Below are 19084 nucleotides of genomic sequence, written 5' to 3'. Positions count from 1 at the left end.
TACACTCATCATTTTTGGTATTATCAGTAATGATGACGGAACTAGTGGCGTCTTTATCTTTAGGTCTATGTAGGTCAACTCTAGGTCAGTTGTTTGCTTTAGTTAGTGCTTGGATCAGGTAAGATTTCCTGTATCCCCGGTGCCAAAAACAACACAATGTTTCACGCTGATAATCTTCAGAAACAGCATCCAGACTGCAAATTCTGCGAATATGCACAAACTCTCAGTATGGTATGCACTTAATGAGATGGCGTGGATGCAAACTGTCAGCATGTAAAATTGAATTTCCTGCAGTGGACTTACAATGAAGCTTAGTGTGGATTTTCCCTTCACTGATGTAAACTGAGACATTAAGAAATTCTACATTTGAACTGTCTCTAGTGGCAGTGAATTTAAGATATAATTCCTTAAAATGAATAGCCGTGACAAAATCAATAGCTGCCTCTCTTGTTCCATCCCAAATCAAACATATATCATCTATGTAACACCAATAGTGTATTATGTGCTTGTACCAATCTCTGTGCTTGGTCATGAGGGCACACCTCTCCCACCAGCTAACATGTAAGAATGAGTAGATGAGGTAGAAGCATGCCCCAATAACCACACCTCTCAGTTGTTGGTATATCTATTGATGGAATACAAAGTAATTGTTCAACAAGCATGATTCTATCATTTCAATAAGCATGCAATTATGATCTTTCATACTGATTTCTCTGTTCTCTAAAAAGTACTTAGTTGCAGCAAGGCCATCTGCATTGTTGATGCTTGTATATAACGCCTCAATGTCCATAACCACATGCAAATAGTTGGGTTGCCACACTAACTCATTGATCTTGGTCGGAAAATCTGTAGTATCTTTTATGTAAAATGGTAAAGAAACGACATGAAGCTGCAAGAAATAGTCAACAAATTTTGGTATATTTTCATTCATGCTGTTCTGGGCTGCAAAAATCGGGCGTCCCGGTACTGATATAGTCTTTGTATGAACTTTCGGCAGAAAATATAACATAGGGGTGATGGGGTGCTCCACATTTAAAAAGTTTAATTTGTCTTTTGTTAGTAAACCAATCTTTTCCAATTATGAAGACATTTAGGCACCTTGTCACGGGCTGATCACATTTCTTCCTTTGAAGATCTTTTTGTAAAAAGTTACATCAGACAAATGACGATCGGCTTCTGCCAAATACTGAGTTTGAGACCATAAAACTATTTTCCGCCCTTGTCAGGCTTGTTTATGATAAGGTCATGATTGTTTCGCAGTTTCTTAATCAAAGTGTGATATTGGGCATTTCTGTAGTTTCTAAGAAAATTAGAAGATGCTACCGTTCTGTTCAGTATTTTTAATTCCTCTATAACTCTCTCTCTCTGTGTATATATATATATATATATATATATATATATATATATATATATATATATATAGGTAAACAACGTTTATCACAAATCTTTATCCCCGCAGGGAATCACAACACAGTAGTTACAACGCGTTGTGATTCCGCATACAATTACTCCGCAAGTCGGAACAACGACTTGCGGAGGGGGGGAAAATCCAACACCTTCCCTAGTGTCCGCACAGATTGGAGTTGGAATAGTAAATTCTACTATACCAACATCCAGTACCCACCCTCCGCAATTCGTAGTTCCGACTTGCGGAGTAATGGTACGCGGAATCACAATGAGGTCGGTGTAACGACCACGTTGTGATTCCCAGCGGGGAAAAAGACTGCGGGATGACGACATACATTCATATATATATATGTAGGTTCTATTGTTATGGAAAATTTGGTGGTGAACCGTGGGGTGGGGACCAAGAATTTGGGGCACTAAATAAGGTTGTATTTATAATTTTATTTCCCATATAATCCTTTAGCCACACCTACAGCAATAACCGCTGAACGAACTTACACCAAATTTGGTAGGGAGAAAGATGTCAGTTGAAGGAACTGCATTTTGCTTATTTGGTGTAAATCTGTTCAGTAATTGTTATGAAATGTAAGTTTATAAATACAGTGATATCTCTGGCAGTGGATATTTCCCAGTGGTTTTGCGATGAATTGCGAATGAATGTGCCAACGGCAATGCTCTAATTGACTGGAAACAATCTGAACAGAAAGTTTCTTTTGCCATTTTATCTATCAGAAATGGTTCCCGTAGCTGTACATTTCTGAAAATGCTAACATAAGGGTTCAGAGTAGAGGTACTCTGACCCCATGTTTGAGAAATGAGAGTGTTAGTGAAACAAGTTATGTGTCCAAAATTGATTATTTTAATTGCACATGATATTTACGACAACGCCACGATCTCCAGAGCCGTTCCCGTGTACCATTGTGGGGACATAGCAAGTATCAACGTCATTGTGAATATTGGTGAAAATATAAACATGCATTAGAAATGCAATAAGTCTCGCAATTGTTTGATTTAGAGCTTTTGGTGTTGTAAATGTTAAGGTACATGTGGAATAATAAAAAGACAGGATGATGCGCCAAGAATGTTGGTGTGGCATGAACGCTTTTGAATGTTTTCTGTATGTGTTTCAATTGGACATTGCAGCAGTGTAATTTAAAAGAAAAGTAGCAAAGCATTAAAGATCATTATCAGTGTCTTTTATTGTCTTTTACATAATGATGGATGTTGCATAAACCCCAGGATGGGAAGTTTGCAACAGAGAGTCGATTGTTTATTTGAATCTTATATTTTGTTACAACAGTTGCACTCGGAATATGTGAAAATATAAGTGTACTTTGAAATGTGGCAAAACAATTGAAATATCGAAACAGTTGTGCATTGAATTGTCTAAAATATTTTGTTATATTTAAGTATATCCAACTTGTTAAGAAAGTGTATTTGATTGTATCGGATATAAATGTAATTGAACACAAAAGTATCAACTTGTGCAATGGAAAGTCATCCTTATAAGCTAGAAAAAATATTTAGAGACATTTTAAGAAATTACATAAAACAAGCATTTGCATTGCAATACATCTGGCATTTACACGAGTCTGAACTAATGGCATTGTCAATGACAATCAATCAATCATGGCATTTGTAAAGCACACTACATACCCGCGAGGGTCTCAAGGTGCTAGGTGGGAGGGGAGAAGGTGCTACTGTTCGAAGAGCCAGGTCTTGAGAAGCCTTTTGAAGGTCTGAAGGTCTTCGGTCTGCCGCAGGCTGATGGGGAGGGTGTTCCATGTCTTGGAGGCGAGGTGAGAAAATGATCTGACGCCGGTGGTCACTCTTCGGATGCAGGGGACGGTGGCGAGGGCGCGGTCTGTGGAGCGGAGCTGGTGGGTGGGGGTGTAGAGCCTGAGTCGGCTGTTGAGGTGCGTTGGTCCGGTGTTGTGGAGTACCTTGTGTGCGTGGGTGAGGAGTTTGAAGGTTATCCTCTTGTTGACATCGAGCCAGTGTAGGTCTCTCAAGTGGGGTGTGATGTGGCTGCGGCGAGGGATGTCAAGGAACAGGCGTGCGGAGGCGTTCTGGATGCGTTGAAGCCGTTTCGGGAGTTTGGCCGGGGCTCCTGCGTAGAGTGCGTTTCCGTAGTCCAGTCTACTGCTGACGAGGACCTGGGTGACCGTCCTTCTTGTTTCGGTGGGGACACCGCATTTATTTTATGTTTTGGTTTTTAAAAACATAAATAAAAGGCATTGTCATTTACTGTGCTAATAGTTTAAATGCTCGCAAATGCTTGTTCTTTTAAGGTCCGGATTTACGGCTCACTAATTAACTGTAAAAAAATATGTTTTTAATACCTTTCTTTGAATATTATTTTGAATGTTTAAACTACTGTAACCTCTCATATTTCACTATCTTGTTTTTTTAATAGACATAGTCCTCTTAACAATGTTTCTGGGATATTGATATTTGTCAACTATATGTATAAACTGTAGTAATGATTTTTTAAACTGCTACAATTTGAAGGTTTTCTCAGTGTTTGTCACTGCCACCTTTCTCAAAGGACTGAGTATGCAGATGATGTGGGGGGACATTTTGTCCTTACTTTCCTCTCCTTTTAAACACTTTATGCCCTTAAACACAGATAAAATCTAAAGCAATTGGGTAACCCAGTATCCCTTCAGAACCTGGCCATCAACAATATTAGTAACAATTGGTTCCGTCGGGGCAAACAATTTCTTTGTGGTTTTAATAAATAACAGGAATTTGGCACGTAAATGATTAAAGGACAGCATGAACTTGAACACAATAGAGGGAAAACAAATTAATCCCACTAGAAAAAATATTTTACTTGCAAAATAAGAACAAGAACAAACAATATATGTTTTTTCTTTTTCACATCATAACAAGAGGATAACCTTCAAACTCCTCACCCACACACACACAAGGCACTCCACAACACTGGACCAACGTACCCCCACAATATGCAATAATTGGGGATGTGAACTCGGGTCTTCTTCAGGACAAATAGACAAAGTGGACAGCCTGTAGAGAGAAAAGGACTAAAATGAAGGGAGTGTTCAAGTGTCTGGGACTCATTAACGAAATAGCGGGGGTGCGGACATTGCACTCACCGATAATCTTAAGCGCAGACCTCTATGGGCCCTTCCCTTTCCGACACCTCCTTCACCTTGTTGTCTTGAATGATCTTGTTTTGTTGGACACTGGCAGAATCATACTGTTGGGCCAACTAACCATACCATGCACGCTCTTCTGTGGAACATCTCAAGCTTTGCTGCATATGCCCTGGTAAAATGCTTCTCAATGGAAATACTACCACAGGAGCTGATGAGAATGCTAACTGCTTCATGGCAAGGTATAAGTTGCAAATCTGTGGGGTTTGGACTTCTCACCAGTGTTTAATAAAAAGTATTACATGCATACAAGTATGGTGCTGGGCCACGGTGCCCTAGGATTTCTTGTATAACCAGAAGCTTACTTCCAGGTTCTTCCAGGTTATTCATTATTTGTATGAAACTATTACATGCATACAAGAATGGTGCTGGGCCACGGTCCTCTAGGATTCCTTGGGTAACCAGAAGCTTACTTGCAGGATCTGCCGGGTTATTTATTGTTTGTATGATTTTTAACAACACTGTAAGTACCATGAATGTGTTCACAGCTATATGACAACAATAAAATAGATTTAAACAAGAAGCTTCCAACAGGAACTGGGGCTGTGTGGGGAGGTAACAAATATGTCTGGTCCATTTAAATATTTAGCTGGCGGTGCCCAAATGCAGCCAGTCGCACAATTAATTACTAGTGTCCTAGAGCTGCAACAGATGCTTATATGAACATACCAAGTGCTGCTGAACAGAAGTTATTCTTTCTAAATCAGTGAACAGAAACTGTAGGAGGCACATGAAAGTGTGATGGGGTAGGAAGCAAAGGGTAGTTAATTTAGTTATTATCTAAAATGTCAGTGATAGTCAACTCCTGGAAGTCTCCACCATGTTTATGTTATCAGGAGTTTTAACATGGATAAAATGTATGCATGTAGACTTTCAATCCAGTGAAAAATGCATCACATCTCTATTTATTGTATCTTCAGTAGAAAAAGTAACTTCCCTAAAGAGATCGCCATCCAGTATTTTATTAAATGGGTTGTTCTTTGCCATTTCTGCTCTACAAGACTCCTATTGCTTCCATTGAAAGGAAAACATGTTCCAGAGTGGCAAATCACGTGCAAGCTGTATACATATAACCACAGACATGATGTTTTGGGTGGTCACCCACACCAGCAGTGTGATCCTCCCAAGAACATACATATTTCTACTAGTACTATAATCATCATCCAAGACTAAAACTATAAAATGTTCTTCAATCTCGATTGTTTCTGAAGTTCAAAACATACCTAAAGCTGAAATTTATAGAACCAGTGTAAACCATGTGAATTGTAAATTATTTATAACAAATTTGGTGTCCTGGAAGGTTGCTGGCTTGCGCTCAAAGTTCAGCGAGCCAATTTGGTGTGAGTTTATACTAAATCATGATCTCCTTAGTCTCCAGGAGACATGGGCTAGAGATGCGATTCACATCAATGGGTTTAAAACCCTTGCATACCATGGCAATTGAAGGATACAGAGGAAGACCTAAAGGTGTGCTCTGTACCTACATATCCTATAGTTTAAACTTTCAGGCGGACCTTTATATAGCGGACATCTATTATCAGCTAATCAAGATTGAACTAGACAGTAAGCGATGTTTGATTTTGATTAACTTTTATAACAATATTCCAGCGTGTAGCATAGATCATGTGATTAAAAAGTTATGTAGTGATGTAAAATCTTTATGGGGAAATTCTGCCAAAGAAACGGTTGTTATTTTGGGTGGGGATTTTAACTGTGTTTTATGTTCACACTCTGAAAGTAAAATCTGTGGCTGTGAAGCTGAACAGGGGTTCAGCAGTACCCATTTTTGTCATTCAAGTCAGGGGGAGATATTCAATGAGATGTTGTGTCTTCTAGATTTAGGTTTTGTAAATTACATGTGTCCAAATCCTGTTGCAATCGGCCATACTTTGGTGGTAGGGGCTTGTGCTCTACTATAGATTTTATACTCATGTCAAATAATTATGCTTTGAGAATCTGTTCTTTTTTCATTGATGATATCTCCTTGAGTGACCATGTTCCACTATGTTTGATAGTCACTTTGTGGTTTAGTAACCCAATTAAAAGTAATAAATGTGACCAGATTTTAGACTCAATTCTTCTTGATAAGCACAATGGTTACATGTTGAAATGGTCCATGATTGTGTTATCAACCAGGTGGTAAATAATTGCAAAAACGCATTGGAAGTCTGTTTGAGTGAGTCATCAACTCCCATGGATATCCTGGACATTCTCTCTCATTCATATCCAGTTCAGTGAGGGAGGTATTGTTTGTACAGAAATCAAGTAAAATTAAGTAAATTTAATTCATCCGGATGATTGAACTCAAAGTATTCTAAAGCCTATTCAAATTTAACAAAATGCCCTCCACACTAACCCTAAAAAGCAGTTGTTATAAGACATGCTAGAGGGATGTATAAAGCAGCAATTAAGGAAAGGAAAATTATCCTGAGAAATGAAGCATGGGACTCGCTTCATACGGCTGCTTTAAACCAAAATAGCAGTGCTTATTGGAAAGCGGTTAGAACTCCTTTTCTAAAGTTGGACATTAGAGATTGGTATTACAGGGGATCAGTGGATCCAACATTTTACCAAGGTCTTTAACGGGGAAGACAACTCTAATAATAATTTAGATGAACTTTTGTCAGCCAATAATACCCAATACTCCGACTTCCAATTCACAATGGAGGAGGTGATAAGGATCATTTCAGTTACATTAGGAGGAAAAGCTCCAGGACCTGACGGTGTCCCAGTAGATTTATTCAAATCAAATGCGGATTTATGGGGACCAGTGGTTACACAGTTAGTTAATGCAAGTTATTCTGTATCCTTTTTGCCTACCTGGGTAGAGTCAATTATCGTCCACATTTTTAAAAAGGACAACCATCAGGACCCTCATGGTATAGACCAATCTCGCTGTTGGACTCATAATTTTAGCGCACCTACATTTTTGGGCACAGGAAAACAATGTTCTTTCAGACCTTCAATTTGGGTTCCGTGAAGGTGTGGGAACTACTGAACAGGGCTTAAATTTAGCCCTATTGGAGGGAAAATACACATGAGTAAAAGAAGGAAGATTATTTGTAGCTTTTGTAGTCCTCACCCCTGCATTTGATTCAGTTACACATGCTAAACTCTGGGAGATTTTAGATAAGATAGGTGTAGATCCACATATAATTCATTTTCTGAGACGCTTTTATTGTAATGCTAAGACAAGTGTACGAATTGGCATCAGTGGCGGTTGTACCCCCCTGATCCCAATTCGAAGAGGGGTGAGGCAAGGTTATGTCTTGCCCCACTTTCTTTTTAAGCTTTATTTTAATGGCCTGGAAGCCTCTCTGGTTAAGGAACAGAATGATTACCCTCGGGTAAACGGGCACCCGATACCTGCCCTTCTCTATGCCGATGACGCGGTGCTAATGTCACGGACACAAATAGGATTACAAAAGGTTTTAAATGGTTTTACTGATTTAATGATTGATTTAGGACTCCTGGTGAATACCTCTAAGACATTCATAATGAGATGTGGCAGAGGGAGCCAAAAATGTCGGGACATGTTCATGGATGGCAAAAAAATTGAGGTAACTAAGACATTTTCGTATTTAGGAAAATTATTTCACGAGGACGACTTGTGGACTCAGGCCTTCTTATCAAAAAAGTTAGCCTACCTAAGAACTATCACCGCACTTGCCCAGTTCTCAAAAACTCTAGGGAGAAAACGCCCAGTGTAACTTTTGCGGATTTATCAGGCAAAAAGTATCCCGACGGCAATGTATGGAGCAGGGGTGTGGGGTCTGGCTAATACTCAACCACTTCAGATTGTGGAAAACAATATCTTGACATACATTTTATCAATACCTAGAAGCACCTTGCCATTTGTTTGTCATGCTTATCACACTTGTCAGATCTTATAAAACTTGAGCCAGGTCTTTAATGGCATCGGGTATGGACCAATGAGGAGACTAAATTAAACAGGGATATTTTAACGCATATTTTGAAGATCGAAAAGGTTTTAATGATTCCCTGGGTCAGATATGTCCGTGATGATTTTATGCAGAATCTAGGCCATCCAGAGTATTTTACTGAACCGACCACTATGCGAGAGGCACGTAGGAAATCTCTAAAAAAGGAAGGCTTAATGATGTTGGATTTGTCACAGCTGACTACAGAGATTCCGAAATCCACTGTACAAGAATATCAACTTATTATAAGTGTTTTTAGCATTCAACCATATTCAGCAATTGTAGCTGGAGGCTTTGACAGAATTATATTAACAAGATTCAGGCTGGGAATATTGTAAGTTGTCCCACTATTAATGACTGGTCACGAACAATGACTCCATGTCCCTGTGACATTTCCTCCAAACAATCTACCGTTCATGTTTTTTTCTGTAGATTTTATAGTCACATAAGGAAAGTGTGGATTCTCCCTATCTTGAAATCTATGGGGATCAGACAGTGCCGCCCAGCAGTCATTGCTCTACAAACTTTGGATAACATGCAAGTAATTTGGAGATTAGCAATGTTTTTAAAAAAAGTGGTTAGCTTTAGAAAATCTATTGTTTATATTAACTGATTTATGCAGCATCTTTTTGGCATGTTTTAAATGTGCCCCATGTGCTATGATTTTACTCTGTTTTAACCCAATTTTTAATCTTGATGGGCATCAATAACTAACCTTAATCATGGGCTTAATGATGCATTAGATTTGTAATTATGAGATGTTTACTGTAATCATGTTTTTTGTAATGCTTTTTATGATTGTACTGTACAACAATCGAATAAAGCTGTTCTTTGACTTTGACTTTATAACAAATTATAAGGCGCACAAATAGCCAACATTTGCCAAGTTCTAACAATATGAACGCTGTCACTCAAAACGGTAGGACATAAGCTTTCTACCAAAATGGGATTCATCATGATTCTTTAATTACTTAAAAGATGTTCACAATTTTAAAGGTTAACAAGAAATTAAATGATGCAACAGAAAGCAAATGCAGCAATATCAATGCTGTCAAGGATAACTGCAAGGTGAGAAGAGAGAGTATCAGAGTATATGTACGTAAAGTAGAGGTACAGGGATATTGGACATGTTGTAAAGAGGACAGGGACAAGGCCTCCTGAGCACATGGGACCTGCAAATAGAAACAAAGTTACTCATAGCTATAGAGCTAGCCGTGGGCCTTCACACAAATCAGTGCATAAGGAGCAACAAAGAAATTGATAAAACAGTAAAGGTTGGTACAAAAAGCAGTGTGCTCACCAAGCTTAGCCATGACTATCTATCTACTATGCACTTACAGCAGTTAACTACTTCTGTCTCATATTGGGGGGTTATAAAGGCTTCATTAATGTTATCAAATACACACAACTATTGAGGTTGAATCATTGGCAGCAGCCATCCATTTTGTGGTAAAGAGCAGAACAACCTCAGACTCTCTTCAGGATTTTGGGACTTCTTGGCCTGGCTGTGGACTTTTGCACAGGGCAAGGTCAGCAGAAGAGCAGGCAAGGAGCCCTTAAGCAGAGACACAAGCTTTGTCCTAACTCTGCATGCACATCACTTCAGCAGAAAAGGTCCATGAAGATCCAAGTCAAGAAATCAGTGAGCTGCTTGGCAGATAAATAATACACAAGTTTAGGGCAGTTGACTGAAGCTAGAATAAAAGCCAACATAGAGTGAATTTCACAGTTTCATTGCTTCAGCTAACTTGTTTGGGGTCAGGTTTCAAAGCAGACATTTTATGGGATAGTAGAGCCTCAGCAACAAACTGGTGCCTAAATGTATTATGGTTTGTGTAGGTGCTGCACAATTATGAGCTATGCCCATTGACAGCTTTAATGGTAAGAACATCTACATAATGTTTGCATGGCTTTGCTCTACAGGAGAACCCTTTGAAAACTGTAAAAACAAACATGCACTGTCAAAGCCAAATGGTCTTGGCAATGCAAGAGCTATTGGCTTTGTCAATGTCAATGTGTTTCAGAATTGCATGGGCAGATGGTAGGTGTTCCCCAGGCAGATGCAGCACCCAAGCGCCCGCAGCTTATGTACTCTTTTGTGTAACCACAGGAATACCTGAATAAGGCATCCCAAATTAAATTTACCATTTTATAGAGTGCAAAATACACTATGAAATGTGTCAATTCCTTTTTGACAAGTTTGTCTAAAGTTGCCTAGTAAATCATGATATTTTGTTCACCTCTCAAGAACAGAAGGTACCTTCAGCCTTAGTGCAATTCATACTTTTGAATCTATCCCCTCTTACTGCTACATGGTTTTGTATGGGTCACTGTTGTGTCTATCTGGTTTCACATAAACATGGTATAGTCTAATCATACATACATTCCAGTCAGTGAATTGGATTTACAATGACCACCTGGATATCAAGGCCATTGAAAGAAAGTAATAAGCCAGCTCATTAGGCCTCTGTACGGTTAGCACTGGGTCATGTGGCTTGATCCCAGCAGGGTTAACTCGGCTTTTGGAGTTTCTGAGGTTGATAACATTAATATTGTTAATTTGTAGAACAGTAACAAATTATTTTAGTACTTATATATGTCAGCCTTAAAGTGTTATGTTAGAGTAGTGTCGTTTTTTCCCACTGTTATTGTTATGCTACGCATGGAGACCATGCACATGCAAAGTGCCTCTTTGGTGCCCCTGGTAGTTTGAAGTTGTAAAATTCTGAGTAATGTGAATTCACTTGGAAAGTGGCATCATCCTTTACCAAACCTACATCTCAATGGTGGGGTGCTGTCTGTTGAAAATACCTTTGTTTATTTTATTTCACAATAATCTGTTTACTGATCATTTGCTTTTAACCTGTACTTCTGCAGCATAACAAGCCATGTGTTGCTTATGCATTGTGTGCTGTATTCTAAACCACAAAACGCTTACTATACAGATGTACTCCAATGCCTAGGAGTATATTTGGTGGCATGTTACCTCTTGCAGCTTGTTTTGTTAGTAACCAGTGAGCCCGTTGTGATGTGTTCCTGTTTTTGTAACTCTCTCCAGGGTTGAGAGGGGGGTGAAAGTGAAGGAGTGCAGGGCAGCGGAATCTAAGGAGTCACTCGACCTTACAAGGCAATGGAGACAATGGAAGGAATTGCTGATGTAGTATGCGCTGTATTCTTAAATACAAAACACCTACTATACAGATGCCCTTCAGCGCCTAGGAGTGCAGTTGATGGCAGGTGGCACTTTACAATTACCATCCAGTGAATTGAAATAAGCCATTGTCACTGCCTGTTTTCTTAGTAACCAGGGATCCAGTTATGCTGTGCTCCTGTTTTTTGTAACTATCTCAGCAGTGAAGAGGGTGGTAAGAATGAGTGAGCGAAAGGCAGCTGAAATGAAGCAGTTACATGACTTTGCAAGGTATTAGAGACCATGGAGGGTTTTGCTGATGTACTGTGTGCTGTATTGTAGGCCACAAAACACTTACTATACAGATGCACTACAGTGCCTATGAATGCAGTTGGTGGCATGTGGTGGTTTACAATAACTATCCAGTAAACTGAAACTCAACCTACCCCCAGTCTGTTGTATTAGTAACCAGCTAGCCCTTTTTGATGTGTTCTTGTTTTTCGGAAGTATCTCAGGGGTGGGTAGGGGGGATAGAGAATGAGTGAGTTTAGGGCAGCTGAAACGTAGCGGTCACATGACCTTGAAAGGCAATGGAGACGTTTCTGACTTTCTTGGTCTCTCCCCCCGAATGGTCATCTGGTAATTAAAAACATGCTGTGGCTTGAAAAAGAAAATAAAAACCTCATTTATAGTCCTGTTCCATTACGATCAGAGAAGCACAAATTACCTCACTATTTCTCTCCAACAGTGCCCCTCATCTCTCCATAGCTCCTCTAGCACATGTATTTCATTTGTTTTTATAGAGCCTCTCATAGCAGTGTAGGATGTCAGAGCACTTTACCTCGCGCACGCACACACACACACACACATACACGTGTTACCATCCTTGTGGGGACTATGTGTAAATACCTGACTTGTGGGGACTAACCTTTCCCAATGTTTATACAACACACTAATAACAGAAACATGTGAAGAAAACATTAATGATACAGGATCCAGCTTCAAATTTGCAAATATATTGTTATTTAATCATGCGCACAGCAGCATCATTGTGGGGACTTGAACACGTGCTTCCATCCTTTTGGGGATCTAGTCCGAAACACTATCTGTGATTGAATACAGTCAAAGCCACATGGCTAAATGTTTATTTTATCAACAATATACACAAACAACATTATAATCTATTAATATATGAATTGCTGCATATATACTAGGTTTATACATTAAAGACAGATTATGTGAATGTGTCATAAAATATCATATCATGCTTAAGAAAGAGACTTAAAGCTGTATTTAACCTATTCATTAGTGCTTAAACTCTTAGGAGATAAGGGAACTAACACATAAAGAAATTAAGATATGGATTAGGGGTGGGCGGAATTTGCGAAAGCGACTTTTGCAAATTATCGCAAATATGTTAAAAATCTCTGCAAACAAGCGGAAATATCGCGAAGATGCGGAAGTTGTTTTCCGGCATGTTCGCGAGATTTTCTGCATGGTTGCGGGTCGCCAACTTACCCATGGGGTTGCTTGCGGGCGTGGCCATCTTGTTTTCAGTTGTCTCGCGGTGCATGATCACGAGAAAAAAGACGTGATCGCGCGACGCATTACGTCACTGCGGACGCAAACTGTCGCGAGACAGCGCAAATGGCTAAAACAATACAACATCTCATGGAGAACGCGACCGGATCGGGAAAACTTGTCGGCGAATGCGGGGATTCAGGTAAGGCGATCGCGCGCGAGAATGTATTATTTTACAGCGCGAGCAAGAACCAAATTATCGCAAAGCTGCGGAATGCGGAAATTTTGACATTTCCGCGCTCTCCGCGGAACGCGGAAATGCCAAATTATCGCAAATTCCGCGAACGGAACAGAAATTTTGCCCAGGCCTAATATGGATCCAAGGAATTTGGTCAAGTGGAACCCAGCGCTAGCTTGGTTGCTTACTTTTTGCCAAAATAGATGGTCAATTCCCCACAGAGCAAGTGGGTGAAGATCATTGTGTTTACGTCTCCATAGAAATAGTGTGTACAATCAAAAATTAAATCCCATTATAAAGAATGTGTAGCTAATGATGTTCAAGTCCACACAGAGGTTGTGTGTAATTCTAGGAATGCTCAAGTCCCCACAGAGATGGTATGTTATTATAGCGATGTTTAAGTCCCCACAGAGATAGTGCATGAAGGTGATTGTGTTTAAGTCCTCATTAAAATATGGCCCGATTCACAATGGTAAACTTAGACAAAAAGTCTAACTTTACTACTTTTGAATATTCACAAAACCCCATACAGAAAATGTGAAGCACGATGATGTTAAAGTCAAAGCAAACACAAGGAGATGATGCGCGGAGTGCTGAAACTTTTCAGTCACTCAACCCCAGTCACAGACCTGGGTTGAATCCATCATCATTCTTTATCTCACTTTGCCACCCCAGTTCAGACCCAGCTATACGCAAATCAGTCTTGACTCTGTGCCTCATGGGAACAGTCCAGCCCGAACTGCGAAGCCAGGTCTTGCCTGAACCGGAAACAAGCAACAAGGTTTCAGGTAACACCCCCTTATCAGCCAGGCTAGCTTGAATCCAGTGGCAAAGTGAGCAAGGGACCCACGTCTGGGCATACCCTGCCAATTTAGGGCAAACAAAGCAAACACAAGGAGATTATGGATGGAGTGTTGACACTTTTCTGCCACACACCCCCAGTCACAGATCTGGGTTGAATCCATCATTGTTCTTTAGCTCACTTTGCCACCCCAGTTCAGACCCAGCTATATGCAAATCAGTCGTAACCCTGTGCCTCATGGCACCTCTGGTGCTTCAAGTGGAAACAGAGCTTACGTTTAAATACAGGAATGCCCAAGTCTCCACACAGATGATATGTTTTTATAGCGATGTTCAAGACCCACAAAGATAGTGTTTTATTATAGTTTTTGTTCAATCCCCCACAAATATAGTGTCTTATTACAGCGATGTTTAAGTCCCACAGATATAGTGCATGAAGATGATCGTGTTCAAGTCCTCATTAAAATAGGGCCCGATTTACAATCGTAAACTTAGACAAAAAAAATCTAACTTTTCTTCTTTTCACTTTCAACAATGTAAATTTAGACCAAAAGTCTAACTTTACTACTTATCAGTATACATACAGAGAATGTGAAGCTGATGATGCTCAAGCCAAAACAGAGCTTATGTGTAATGATAGGAATGCTCAAGTCCCCACAGAGATGGTGTGTATTACCACGTTTGCCAAAGAGAATGTGTGTGCTTATAGACATACCCAGGTCCCCACAGAGTTAGTGTGTGAATATAGATCTGCCCAGGTCACCACAGAGATAGATTGTGATTATAGAGATGTCCAGGTCCCCACAGAGATAGTGCGTGATTATAGACATTCGGAGGTCCCCACAGAGATAGTGTGTGATTATAGACATGTTGAGGTCCCCATAGTGATAGTGTGTGATTATAGAGATGTACAGGTCCCCACAGAGATAGTGTGTTATTATAGACATTCCGAGGTCCCCATAGAGATAGTGTGTGATTATAGACATGCCCAGGTCCCCAGAGAGATAGTGTGTGATTATAGACATGCCCAGGTCCCCACAGAGATAGTGTGTGATTATAAAGATGTCGAGGTCCCCACAGAGATGGTGTGTGACTATTGTATTACCACGGTTGACAAAGAGAATGTGTGTCATTACAGTTATAGTCCTCTATTGATGAGTAACTACATGTATAAGTGACTGCATGTGTGTGTGTAGACCTAGGAAATAGTGAGTGCTATGTAGTATATTGCATTCTTCTGTGTATGGTTTCAAAAATAGTAGTCAGCATTTTAGAATGGGTGTATCAAAGTTCATATTAGAGCATCAGTATGTGCATCAGATTGTCATGTGGATGATCTCATGAGAGATGTCATGAGTGATGTCATTTGAGATGTCATGAGTGATGTCATCAGTGTTGTCACTACCATGTCATGAGTGATGTAATATGTGACTTCATCAGCAGTGCATTGCGGGTGCGTGAGTTATAGTTAGCTCAACTAAATATAACAGGTGAATTTCTCTGGTTTTATATGAACCAAATGTTCAACTAACTATAACGTCCCTGAAACATATGTTTTTTTTAGTGAATTGCAAAGGTTTTTTAAATGCTAATTCCTAACTATAACGTCTGTAAAACCTATGGTTTTTCAGTGAATTTCAAAGGTTTTTTAAATATTAATTTCATATTTTATTATTTATAAAACCTATATTTTTCTATTATATTTTCATATATTTTGGAATTCTATTATACTTCTTGTTTTTAACTTTAAAAATCATGCAATGTTTTATATCTTCCCCCAAATTGCACTCCCATACCGGTAGCGTACCAAGCTCCATCCCCACAGGAATCCTATCCGCCATATTGCTAAACTCGTAAATGATGCGCATTTCGTATCCGACGAGTTTTTGGCACCGCATCCCGCGTAACATCATGTACGCATGAGGTCACCCCAGGTACTACTTTGGTATCCTAAATAACTTTAAACAGTATATGAGAGCACGCAGAAATCGAAATTATTTTAAACATTTATATATTTATAACTGTAATAAACGTATAATATGAAAAATATATTTTGTCAAATTGCTTACGGTGCGGCCTCCTTGCGTGCTCGGTGCGCGATTGCCATTTAACCTTAAAAAAAGCATTTGATTGGTTCATAACATTTCCCATTGTAACAGTTGTACGACCCCACCCATTTTACTCATTCTCTCTTCAGCATTTGATGAGAGACATCTCTTCTGCTTAGAAAGCGTTTTTTTGAAAAGTGTTTGCCTGTATACACATATCTTATACTACACAGAACATGCAACGATCATCTTGATCAATATTCATGCTCTGTACATTAGCCTTCCACGTGTCATTTCCATGCATCTCTAACGTTCCATCAAAAAACAAATATGTTTTACACGATGCCCATGGTGTGTGTGTCTGCACATTATTGTGCTGCCTTTCGGCCTGGGTATTGCTGGCTCTAAGGAGCATCATCAGCCACAGGCAGACTGCACATCCTAGATCACATGCCATCTCATTAATGATAGTTCCGCCCTCCCGACACATGTGACACTAATCTAAATTGCACACTCTGCGAGGTCAAAACTACAAAAGAAACACACATAAGTACACTTCCTGGCCAGGAAGGAACTGAACAACGCCCAAGTCCCCGGAATAATTATTCACACCCCTACGCTGGCCTGGCGTACGCAAGCCCAGCCCACTTTGCATATATATTAATAGGATAACCACGACGCCACATGTCCCTCTTCTTCCACACAACCTCAAATGATTTGCTGCATCCACCTCGCATATCACAATGCGCAATAAAAAAAAGAAATGGATGCATGAGGTGTGCTCCATCCTGGCAATCAACACGGGCTCTGAATTGTGAGCCCTACTGCACCTCGTCTATGAAAGGAATCCATGAGGTGTACACTCTCTGCAATCAACACTCCATCTGAATTGTGAGCACTGCGGCCTGTAGTGTTTGCTCACACAAAAATGACAACAGGTAAGCAGATACACAGGGCCGCCAATTGAGCGTGCTGTGGCGAGAGGTGTGGGGTGCTTCAGCCTAGCTGCGCAGGTCCAAACAAACAATATTGCCATGTGTTATGATGTGATCTTTGTCCTCATTCAGTCACATCTCTGTCTATACCATAAGCTAGGCCTGAACCTACAGGCAGCGCTGCCCTACAAACACCTGTTGAGGGTGGTTCTGCGGGAGGGGTGGGGTGCATCACCCTGAGTGCACACGTGTAAAAAAGTGATGTTGCCGTGCGTAATGATGTGATCTCTGACCTCATTCAGTCACATCAGTCTAATTTAAAGGACCTGCTGGACCGTACTGTAGGCCTGAGCCAGCGGGCAGCGCTGCCCTACAGACATATGGCGTTGGCTTTTAGTACACTGTAGTGAGCTCCTTACTAAGTGTACATGCACACAGGCATCCGCCACTGCATTACACATGCACATTATGCTTCTAGCATGCGCTCTGTTCCTTTGTATGTGAACATTGGCATAACCTATTATTATTTAACCTTGTGTATTCTCGTGCACTCCAACTCCTCTTTGAACCACGATTACCACTAACAGTTGGTAGATCGTACTTTAAAAACGAAGGATGCACTCAACTCCTATTTTAAATAAACCATTAAATTATTTCTCCCTTTTCAGACATTCCATTCATTGCCACAAGAAGGGCGGAGCGGGAGCTGACCCCGCAATGATGCCCTGGCATTCTGACACCTTCCATCGTGGTATCAAGACACCGTCCCTGACCGGAGACCCGGTCTATCGGACAAACATACCCCGGACTAGGAGCTTGCACCAACACGTCGTGGGACACACCAGTGGTGGCAGGTGAGCAGTGAAGCCTCGGTGTGCAAGACCTACAATTGAGGACTGTGCGGGGGAAGGGGTTGTAGTGCAGCAACCTGGGTGCACAGGTGCATGCAATCGATTTTCCCGTAGCTAATAATGTAATACTATATTATCAAACAACGGCGATAACATTATCACCACTTTAGCGACAGGAAACTGCTGCTAAAGCAACGATAATGGGTTGATAATATGCCCTTGCAAATTCCCATAGAAGCCCAGGTTCACATCAGAACCTGGGCTTCTAAGGGAATTCACAAGGGCATATTATCACCCCCTTAATGCCGCTTTAGCGGCTGTTTCCAGCCGCTAAAGCGGCGATAATGCTATCGCCCTTCCTTCATAATATGGCCCATAATCTCTAGCCTTATGTATTTAATTTTAAGGACTTGCTGAACAACACTCTTTCTCGCAGACCCAGTGTCCTAGACAAACGGGTGACAGAGGGTAAACACAAAGGGCTGGGTGCAAAAGGGCAATGCTCTGTCTCCTCCTCCCTCTCTTCTTTTGACTCTCCCTCCCCCTCTCCCTTCCACCCACTCCCCCTCCCTTCCAATCTCACTATGGTTCTTTCATTCAGACTACCTTTCTTTACCTCTTCCACATAGCACACATACTTATGTTTAATTTTTGTCTTGCAGGTTTTCTACGCTGCTTCTACTGGAGTCCAACCCACTTTTTTTATTATACTTTTCTATTAAAGTTACATTTCTATTTATTTCTGTTTTAATAAAGGTTACTTATTTTTTCAAATAAATAACTGAGTGTATATGTCTTCTTTTTTTGACGACACTTGTCTATAGTTTATTGTAAAAATCATCTGTTTACAGGAGATTTTAAGGACAACATTATTCAATATTAGAGTGCACCTACCAAACATAATCTAACTGACTATTAGACAAATGAAGCCTGGGTAATTGTACAACTGCAAGATTTCTATGAGTGTATCACTTTATAACACCATAAGTACTGCCCGTGTGATTACAGAACAAATAAGGCACTGCCTAGGACC

Source organism: Triturus cristatus, chromosome 2_1, assembly GCF_964204655.1.
Source record: "Triturus cristatus chromosome 2_1, aTriCri1.1, whole genome shotgun sequence".
Lineage (NCBI taxonomy): Eukaryota > Metazoa > Chordata > Amphibia > Caudata > Salamandridae > Triturus > Triturus cristatus.
This window is presented reverse-complemented; position numbering follows the sequence as displayed.